The following is a 9,875-nucleotide window of genomic DNA, read 5'->3' as shown; positions in this document are numbered from 1 at the left end:
AGCTGGCTTATCGACACACGACTGTGTCCTGTTTGCCAAGGGAAGTTATCCCTCTCACCATGATCTGTAGCACGAACGGATCCGGATTTCAGGGTTATTTCCCTTCGTCGGCGTTCGACAGCCACTGACCTTGGTGAGAGAGACAAAAACCTGGCAATCTTATATCTACTTTTCCAGTGAAATTCTTCACTGATATCGAAAAGGTGAAAACAAGCAATGTTAATTCTCTAAATGAAGCATTAACAGTAACTGCACGATAAAGTGTAGTATATTGCCACTTAAGTGTGGCTGACCCCTAGGGGTGGATGTTATAGATGTACATGTAGTATGTACATATATATACATGCATACAGATATCTATACATATATACACCCATCACACACATACACATGGACACAAACACACACATTAGTCATTTGTTTTCTTATCCAAAACTACGTCAAAAGTACTGAATGGATCTTTATGAAATTTGGAAATTATATTCTATGCATAACGGCCATAACTCCTATGAAAATTCATATATTTTTGATGTTGATGAAATTTTAACACGAACATAACAGATGAGCATTATTTGTAATTCAACGGTACAACAATGTAAGACTACCCTTTCAGATATACTTACATTGTGATTTCTACAATGTGGTGCATAAATTGTCAAGTAAATGAGACACATCTTTGCCTCCACTGATTCACTTGCAAAGTGTTGAGTAAAATCATTTCATTGCAAACCTCCTTTGAGTCTTTTTATTATCACTGCGACACACATAGTGCCCAGTTGGTAACATTGATTTCAAGGCCTTCCCAGATGAGAGACTGGTTGTTCTAAGACATTTATCGATTGTAAATTTTGTCTGCAATTTGGAAATTATATTCTATGCATAACGGCCATAACTCCCATGAAAATTCATATATTTTTGATGTTGATGAACATAACAGACGAGCACTGTCTGTAGCTGGTCTTCTCTTGGAAGAGCCCCGCTTCTCACATGGACAACAAAAAAAACCTATTTGCATATGCTCCACAAGGGAAAACAAGGAACATTGTTTACAACGAGGTGTTATAATCACAACAGCAAGAAAGTATGTACATGATCACCTTCTTTTACGAAACTTCATTGACTTTCATATATTCATATTGATATACATATATATATATATATATATATATATACGTGTGTTTGGGTGTGTGTGTGTGTGTGTGTATATATATATATCTCTATATATAAAGATGAGAATGTGTGTGTGTGTGTCTGTGTGAATCCCTAAAACTCGAGAACTACACAACTCTCTTTTACAAACCCAGTGAAAATACATATATTTCATATGTCAAAGAAATTCAAGCAATACATATAACACCAAAGTTAAAAACATTCCCAACAATTCCACAATCCCCAACCTCCAGAGCTATTGAAGAAACTGTTATCATCAACTGACCAAGATTCCTAACATTTGCAAAACAAAATTAGACAATACGACGCTGTACTACAGATGACATCATTTGGAGCCACAAGAGATTTAACTGAGGCAGCATTCATCCAAACTTTCAAGATCCAACCTCAGATTTATCATCGCATTGTCTCTCTACTACCTCTGTCAAATGAATCACCAAAATTGGCCTTTCATTATTTATAATCTGTACCTGTTTGTTTGGTTACGAAATAAAATTCACAAAACGTGTTTCTGAATTACGTGTATTTACTTTATATACATATGAGTTGAAAACTTTCTTCTAGCATTCCACTTAATATCTATGTTCCATGCTGGCATGGATTGGAGAGTTATTAATGTAGAAATATGGTATCGTAGCTACTAACAGTTGAGGGTTGCATAGTCTAGACGGTGTTTTTAGATTTCATTATTCTCTTTAACCCGGGCAACGCCGGGTATTTCTGCTAGTATATGAAATAATAGATTGAATCAGTATTAATCCAGTAATATTGACAAATGGCAAGTCTTCTCTGTCCATTCTCTTTGTTAATATTTATATTTATATAAACCTTATTGGTACTTTATGGATTACAGATGCATGTTAAGCGATACGATCAATATTCCCTGTAAAATGTTATCTGATAGCCAATACCTGTAGACAGGCTTTATAAAGCAAACTACAAAGTCAATACCCCAATTGAATTTATATATTTTTATGTGTGTGTGTATATATATATATATATATATATATATATACATGTGTGTGTGAGTGTATATATATATATATATATATAGATAGATAGATATAGATATATATGATGATAGATATATATATATATATACATACACACACACTTACCTGTATGGGTACATATACATTCGCATGTATATTTGAACGAAATCAGAATCCATTAGGTTTTGGTACAGTGACTATTATTGTTATTATTATTAACATTGTTGGTGTTGTTGTTGTCACAAATATTGTTAGAACCGGTGTAATGAAAATTTTATTGTTTTCCGTGTTTCTGCCCCCAGGATTCCTTTCTCATCAGGGCAACTGCTTCCTGTGTCATTGCCCCTCCTCTTCTCCATCTCTTCCACCTTCTCTCTCCCTCTCTCTCTCCTCTCACCACAATGTTTTCAAATATTTCTTCCCCCCAAAAACACACAATCAATCGTATTTATATACGCACATGCACATGGCTGAGTGGTAAGACGTTTGCTTCCCAACCACATAGTTCCAGGTTCAGTCCCAATACATGGCACTTTGGTCAAATGTCTTCTACTGTAGCCTTAGACCAACTAGATCTTTGTAAGCGGATTTGGTAGGCAAAAACTGAAAGACGCCCATCATGTATGTATATATATATATATATATATATATATATATATATATATATATATATGTATATATATTTCGTTTTTGGATTTGGTTTGCAAGATTTCTTTATGTGATTTCATGTGTTGAAGCATATTCTTTTGTGTCTGGGGAGAGTCATTTTCTTATTGTGCTTTAAAATTTAACACACTCACCGGTAAAATTTCCTCTTATTTCTCAAGAGAGTCAAGACTATTGAAACGGTCGCAAGAGACAACGAAAATTTTAGGAAAATAAAAATAAGAAATAAGTGGAAATTTAACTGGTGAGTGTGTTAAATTTTAAGGCACAATAAAAAAATGACTCTCCCCAGACACAACAGAATATTGTTGTTTGTTGTTTATAGTTTCAGCTTAGAGCGGCGGCCATGCTGATGCACCGCCGTGTTGCTACACTGTTATTACAGGGAGCCTCCTACAATATGTGGCACTTGGTGAAGAATGGAGTTTGATTTAGCAACCCTCATTTGCACCACTTGCCATGAGGTAGGTTCATCTGGGACTCTCGACAGGAAGGGGTCCAGCTTTGGTTTAAAAACCCCTACATCTACTTTGTGCAGGTTCCTCAGGCTCTTTGGGAAAATATTAAAAAGCTGTGGGCCCCTGAAACGCAAACTGTTGCAGTAACTGGTCCTGAAGCGCGATGGCATTGCTGGGATCTTTGGCACTATGCAGTGTCATCCCGTTCCGGCATTGGTGTAGCTTCCAATGCCAAAATTTGGCACAATTCCTTCCAGATGTATATTACTGCATACCTCTCCCGCCTTCTCTCCAGGGAGTAGAGTCTTAGCTGTTTCAGCCTTTCCCAGTAGCCGAGCAGTTGCAAAGAGACAATCTTCTTTGTGAATCTTCTCTGGATTGCTTCAAGGTCTGCTGTTAATTTGACACTGCTGGGTGACCACAGCTGTGAACAGTAATCCAGGCGGCTGAGCACGAATGTCCTCCAGAGGATCATCATGGTTTCCTTATCTCTGGTTCTGAATGTTCTCAGGGTCCATCCAGCCAATCGTCTGCACTTTGTTGCCATCCTGGTAATGTGCACGTGGAAAGAGGTATCATCACTCATGTCGATACCCAGGTCTCTCACTGATTTAGGCTCTGGGATTGAAATTCCCTGTGGACCAGCGTACTCTGTAAGTTTCATATTCAGTTTTGGACGTTGGTAGCGCAGGGCTTGGAATTTTTCAGCATTAAAATGCATATTATTATCCTCAGCCCATCTGTAAACTGAGTCCAATTCCTGCTGCAGATGTGCAACATCGCTGGAGTTCTGTATTTTCTGCGAGACTTTTGTATCGTCTGCGTAGCTTGCAAGAGTGGCTATCTGGGCACTTGAAGGCATATCTGAGAGAGCGACTATAAAAAGCAATGGTCCTAAGACAGAGCCCTGTTTATATATATATATATATATATATATATATATATGTGTGTGTGTGTGTGTGTGTGTGTTTATATATATATATATATATATATATGTGTGTGAGTCTGTGTGTATATATATATATATATATATAGGCGCAGGAGTGACTGTGTGGTAAGTAGCTTACCTACCAACCGCATGGTTCCGTGTTCAGTCCCACTGCATGGCACCTTGGGCAAGTGTCTTCTACTATAGCCTCGGGCTGACCAAAGTCTTGTGAGTGGATTTGGTAGACGGAAACTGAAAGAAGCTTGTCGTATATATGTGTGTTTGTGTGTCTGTGGTTGTTCCCCCACCATCACTTGACAACCGGATGAGACTTTTATAGGAGTTGCCTCTTGCCAGGTATTCCAATGGGCCGTGACGTCTATAAAGCAAAGCAAGGGTTACAGGCAAAAAATGATCAACGAATAAAATTGTAATTGCTAGTGGAAGGAGGATTCTCAAATCCGCGAACATTACGGTAGAGAAAGCACTGACAGACAATAGACACAGTTCTGCTCCTATTGTCACAGGAGTGGCTGTGTGTTAAGTAGCTTGCTTACGAACCACATGGTTCCGGGGGTTCAGTCTCGCTGTGTGGCACCTTGGGCAGGTGTCTTCTAATATAGCTGTTTATTCTGTCCCCCTCCACCCCCATTCCACAACACTTTCTCCGAAAATTTTTGTATATTCAGAATCTCCATAATAAATAATATTTGCATAGAAAATTTCATTAAAAGATATTCCTACACTCCTACACATATATATATATATATATAAAATGGGTTTCTTTCAGTTTCCGTCTACCAAATCCACTCACAAGTCTTCGGTTGGCCTGAGGCTGTAGTAGAAGACACTTGCCTAAAGTGCCACGCAGTGGGACTAAACATGGAACCATGTGGTTTGTAAGCAAGCGACTTAACACACATGCACTGCTACACTTATATATATATATGATGGGCTTCTTTCAGTTTCCGTCTATCAAATCCACTCACAAGGCTTTGGTTGGCCCCGAGGCAATAGTAGAAAACACTTGCCCAAGGTGCCACACAGTGGGACTGAACTGCCGGAACCATGTGGTTCGTAAGCAAGCTACTTAACACACAGCCACTCCTACACAAATATATATATATATATATATATATATATAAGACGGGCTTCTTTCAGTTTCCGTCTACCAAATCCACTCACAAGGCTTTGGTTGTCCCGAGGCTATAGTAGAAGACACAATTAACATGTATATGTATCATCATCATCATTTAACATTCGTTTTCCATGCTGTCATGGGTTGGACTATTTCACATGATCTGAGATGAATTACTACACTTAGCTCTAATGTGTGTTTTGACATGGTTCTCTATGTCTGAGTAAGTTTTGGTAACACTGACACTAGTAAAATTACCAAGTAAATTTCAAGGCAGAGTAGATTGCTAGTAGTGAGAGAGGTGGCTTCATCCTCAGCTGTAGTATGATAGAGGGACAGGTAGAAGTGTGTTGCTACAGAGAAAGTACATGACTACCCCGCATATATGTATGTATATAGATAGACATCGATCTCTGTAATATTGGACTCTATTTTCAATTTTGAAAATCGAGCACTTTCTCATTGACACTATGTTAACATATGCATGATGTGTGCTTTAAAAATACAGTGATTGCACCGGCGCTAATTTCTTCAGATGATGAAAGTCACAGAGGGGACCATAGGCCAACTGATTAGGAAGAGTGTTAATCGAGATGAGATGCAATTTGGTTTTGTATCAGGAAGAAGCACCAGTGATGCTATATTTCTGGTAAGACAACAGCAGAAGAACTACCAAATCAAATATAAACCTCTGTACTTGACTTTTGTTGATATCATAGTCATACAGGCAGACCCTAGGAACACCTCTATGCTGATTACAGGATTACAACTAAACACACATATATTACCATTTATTACATTACATTCAATTAGCCATACATTATTCGTTTCGTTATCCACCATGTTTTTCTTCACGTTTCAGGTATACTGAGGACCTTTTTTTTTTCTCATTGCTTCAATCTGTGTACATAAAGTGTTTGTGAAAGCAAACAGTTTTCAGACTTATTTACTGATGACCTTCTTCTTATAACTAAATCACTACCAGAACTAGGGAACAAATTTCTCGTGGGGAAGCAAAGTCTAGAATCGAAAGGCCACAGAGTTAACCTACCAAAAACCGAAATCTTAATAAGTAGGAAAGTAGACAAATCAGATTGATGGTAATGCTCAATCCGTAAGAAATGGGTAGGTAGAAATTCCATAAGATGTACTTGATGTAACACATAAGGTGTAGCAATATCAGAGGAAGGTAAACTGGGAAAATACTTTTTGTATGTGGAAGGTGCACAGGTACAACAAGCACAAAAAATGGACTTCATCAAATGCCAGAAGAGTACAATAGAGACAGTTGATAACTTATGTTATCAAAGTGACAGAGTTAGTAGCAGAGGTGGATGAACCAAGAGTGTGGCTGCGAGAATAAAAATAGGCTGAGCAAATTCAGAGAGCTCCTTCCTCTGTTGGTAACTAAGGGTCTCTCCTTCAGAGTGAAAGGCAAATTTATGATGCCTGTATGCAGATAGCTATGCTACATGGCAGTTAAACATGGGCTGTGACTGCAGAGGACGTGTATAGGCTTGGAGGAATTTAAGCTAGCACGCTTCACTAGATGTGCAATGGTCAGTGTGCATGTACAATAAAATCTAAATGCTTTGAGAGAAGAGTTAGGCATAAGAAGCAACAGGTGTAGTGTGCAAGAGAGATGACTGAGCTGGTATGGTCATGCGATGCATGTAGATGAGGACAGCTGACTGAAGAAGTGCCGATCTCTAACAGTTGAGAGAAGCTTGTGGAAGAAGTAGACTCCAGAAGGCATGGGACCAGGTGGTAAAGCATGATGTTTGACTGTTGGAACTCACGGAGGCAATGACTAATGATCGAAACCTTTGGTGACATGCCATGCTTGAGAAGACAATACATTGTAATTAATTTCTCATCAATTAATTTTTAAATACCCCTGCCCAAAACACTCATGGAGTGCTTGACTTTAGGAAGGGCATCCAGCTGTAGAAACAATGCCAAATCAGGCTGAAGTCTGCTGCAACCCCTCAGCCAACCAGCCCTGATGAAACTGTCCAACCCATGCCACCATGGATAATGGACATTAAATGACGATGACAATGATGACAATTCTTTTTGTTAAATTTTTGCATTTTATGCTGAACATCTAGTTTAAAGTTGATTTTATACATTCAATTTTCATTTCCAATGAAATCAATTTTAATATTTCAAAATCAAAAATATTGAACAAAATAAAATGAAAAACTTAAGCAAGTACTACTTTTATATTTGTAAAAACAACCGAGCATAATTGTACTAGGAAACAGAATACTAGGAAACAGAATACTGTGTCAGCCAAGGGACAACTGTATTTTATGAAAACAGAGCAGAAGGAATTAAGCTGAAACAGATATCAACAGGACACATACAACCCATGCTAGTACGGTGAAAAGGATTAGATGTTTGTGTCGAGAGAAAACTCAATGACAATCAAATTTATCAGATTATTGTAGATAAGCAACAACTCCAGAAAAACTGTCAAGATTCTATGTTCTTACAATAAATTGATTGCAAGTATTTAAGAATGTAGACAACATAATTTCATCTTTTATATGCATCAATACATGTGTAAAATAAGTTTCATACCTATGTACATTTTTCCATCGTAGCATGGTTTTGAAAAGTAAAAGGTTTAACAGTTGGATAACCTTACTGTGGCTAATTCTGGGTTTTCTACTAAAGGGTTTCTTTTTTTTTATGTCTTTTAGAGTGCAGTTCTAACAAATTATTCATTTGTACACAAACACGACAAAAGTAAATAGACACCCATAACACCTCGTCTTGTGGTTATTTTAATTTGAGCTTTATCTTTTTTTATTAATTGACATTTGTATGTTTCGTGTTCTAAATGACTGTTTAATCATGCCATGTACAAAAGAAGCCTTGGAACTGTCCGAATTACAAAGAGGCCATATACTGGGTCAATTTCAAGGTTGACTTAGCCTAAAACCACAGAAAAACTTGGTGATTCCACTTTCTACAGTTAATAAAGTAATTGTTCAATTCCCCAGATGAAGAAGTAGTCCATATCACCTTGCCCAGGTCAACTAAGGCCCTCTGACAGAACCCTTTGCTTTGTTAAGAGAAGTGTGGAAGATAATCCTCATTGCAAGGCCTCTGACAGAGCAGAACAAGTTGATGTCAGTCCCAGAATAGCTGACAGGTATCTCTGCAAAATTGGCTATTATGGCAGAGAAGCGAGAAGGAAGACACTGCTTCAACCAGCCAATATCAAATGGAGAAACGATTGGACAAGTGAGATGGTAGAGAGGCCACTAACACTTTGGGACACTGTCATATTCTCTGATGTGTCCAGATTTGCTGTATTTTCTGACACTGGTCGAGTGTGGGTCTGGAGACTCTGTCACCAAACTTTTCATGTGAATAGATTGCAGCCAACAATGAAACTTGTGATGGTCTGGAGAGCAATCTGGAGCAATGGTCAATCGTAAATGGTGGAGTGTAAGGGATACATAAACTCAAATAATTATGTGTCCATATTGTAGAAAGAACTTTTTCCTATCTCCTCCAGTGGTGAAATGATTAAAGAACACTATTTATGGAAGATAGAGCTTTCTTGCACAGCTAAAAAGACCCAAGATTGGTTGGAAGAGAATGGCCTTAAAAAGCTTCCATGGCTAAGCCAGTTACGAGATATGAACCCTACTGAACACCTCTGAGGCATGATGGACAAGACACTTCCTAAAAAGAACAAGAGAGCATCTTTAAAGCCAGATCTTTTGATATTACTGCATGAAACTTGGCAAGAAAATATTCATGTAGCCAAGTCACCTGTATTGTTAAAGCTGTTAGATCAGGTTATGAAAGTTATGGAGAGGGTCATAGCCCAACTAATTAGGGAGCAAATCAATTTAGATGAGATGCAGTTTGGGTCCGTGCCAGGTAAAAGCACTACTGATGCCATATTTCTAGTAAGACAGCTGCAGGAGAAATACCTAGCCAAGGATAAACCTCTGTACCTGGCCTTCGTTGACATGGAGAAAGCCTTTGACAGGGTCCCCCGATCCCTTATCTGGTGGTCAATGAGGAAACTTGGGATAGAAGAATGGTTAGTGAGAGCTGTGCAAGCCATGTACAGAGATGCTGCCAGTAAGGTGAGGGTTGGAAATGAGTACAGCAATGAATTCCGGGTAGAGGTAGGGGTCCACCAAGGTTCCGTCCTCAGCCCCCTCCTATTTATCATAGTCCTCCAGGCGATCACAGAGGAATTCAAGACAGGTTGCCCCTGGGAGCTCCTCTATGCTGATGACCTTGCACTAATTGCGCAGTCACTATCAGAACTAGAGGAGAAGTTTCAGGTGTGGAAGCAAGGACTAGAATCGAAGGGCTTTAGAGTCAACCTAGCTAAAACCAAAATCCTAATAAGTAGGAAGGTAGATAAAACACAAACCCCTTCAGGTAGATGGCCCTGCTCAGTATGTAGAAAAGGAGTAGGTAGTAACTCTATAAGATGTACCCGGTGCAAGCTATGGACACATAAGAGGTGCAGCAACATCAAAGGC

General features: G+C 38.6%; 1 long non-coding RNA gene across 1 annotated transcript in view; it reads left to right on the top strand.

Annotated features, from left to right (window-relative positions):
- Nucleotides 1-9,875, top strand: part of LOC149134897 (uncharacterized) — a 53,670-nt gene that overhangs the window by 15,923 nt on the left and 27,872 nt on the right. The window lies entirely within an intron of this gene.

The sequence above is a fragment of the Octopus bimaculoides genome, chromosome 7 (genome assembly GCF_046866305.1).
Source record: "Octopus bimaculoides isolate indiv1 chromosome 7, ASM4686630v1, whole genome shotgun sequence".
Taxonomy (NCBI): domain Eukaryota; kingdom Metazoa; phylum Mollusca; class Cephalopoda; order Octopoda; family Octopodidae; genus Octopus; species Octopus bimaculoides.
Note: the sequence above shows the minus strand (reverse complement) of the source record. Positions and strands in the feature narration are given on the sequence as shown.